At 35.0% G+C, this 1,201-nt stretch overlaps 1 pseudogene; it reads left to right on the top strand.

Annotated features, from left to right (window-relative positions):
- Window positions 1-111, top strand: LOC121236281 (annotated as a pseudogene).
- The last annotated feature ends 1,090 nt before the right edge of the window (window positions 112-1,201 follow it).

The raw sequence follows: 1,201 nt of genomic DNA, 5'->3' as shown, positions 1-1,201 counted from the left end.
AGTAATATATGTATGTGGGTAATGGCTTGGACGCTACATATAACGTTTGTGGCTATCCTGATCGGTGGTTTCTTTCAATGTCATTTGATCCCGGAAACACCACATATATTATTTGTTACCATCGTTAAGACACTCATAAAATAAAAAAATAAAAAAAAATTATATGTATGTGGGTATGTACGCATTTCTTTATGTGCATAAGCTAAATCCTATTATTTGAGATCTATAACATGATTTGCTACGATAAAGGGTTTGTGAGCATGCCTATTATTGTTTAGATAATATTGATTTAGATTAATTAGAACATTAACATGATTTGTTGCTTTGTGGGACTTGAAAATTTTTAAACTTTTCTGACTCCTTGAAAATATAATATTTTTCAAGGATGAACACACAAATTGATGATAATCCCTTTTTCACCACTCTATTACAAAGTGGAGGAAATGATTGTAATAGCAGCCCAATGCAACATTTTAATGTTGTGCTCCAAGCAACATTCAATGACTGTGAAAATAGGCATCCTCCAAAAAAAGTTCAAAAGAGTACATCTTTCACTGCAGAGGAGAATAACTCCATCATCTCAGCTTGGCTCAACATTAGTATTGATGCAATAAAGGGTACTGATCAAAAGTCCACTCAAATGTGGGACAAAATTTCAGAATTTTATCATCAATATAAAAAACCGAACAATGTGAACTGTTCTGTAGTTTCTTTGATGAATCGGTGGTCCTCGATTTAGAAATGCACAAATAAGTTTTGTGCATTTTTAGCACAAGTAGAGTCATTGCATCTGAGTGGTGAAACGGAGCAAGACAAGGTATGTAACATTTCCTTTAATTATCACAATTATGTAGGACTGATTTATGAACTAACAATATTCCTATAGATTTGTAGATTGAGAAGGCAAAAATTTTGTACAAAGAGATGGAGAAGAGTAACTTCACAATGGAACACTGCTGGTATCTAAGAAGACATCAACCAAAATGGTAGCAACACATCTCCACCCTTGGGATGAGGAGAAGGCCACAAGAAAAACCGCACGGTAAAGTTGCTATTGACACGGTGGAGGAGAACATGGAGGTTTTACTGAGAGACCTTTAGGCAAAAAAACTGATAAAGAAAGGGAGAGGAAGCAGAAGTCGATGGAAGACAAAGAGTCTAAGATCATCATTTCCTTAGCTAAAATGACCGATGATAGAGC

The sequence above is a fragment of the Juglans microcarpa x Juglans regia genome, chromosome 6D, assembly GCF_004785595.1.
Source record: "Juglans microcarpa x Juglans regia isolate MS1-56 chromosome 6D, Jm3101_v1.0, whole genome shotgun sequence".
In the NCBI taxonomy this organism is placed as follows: Eukaryota; Viridiplantae; Streptophyta; class Magnoliopsida; order Fagales; family Juglandaceae; genus Juglans; species Juglans microcarpa x Juglans regia.
The sequence above is the reverse complement of the archived record's forward strand: the minus strand, read 5'-3'. Positions and strand labels throughout refer to the sequence as shown.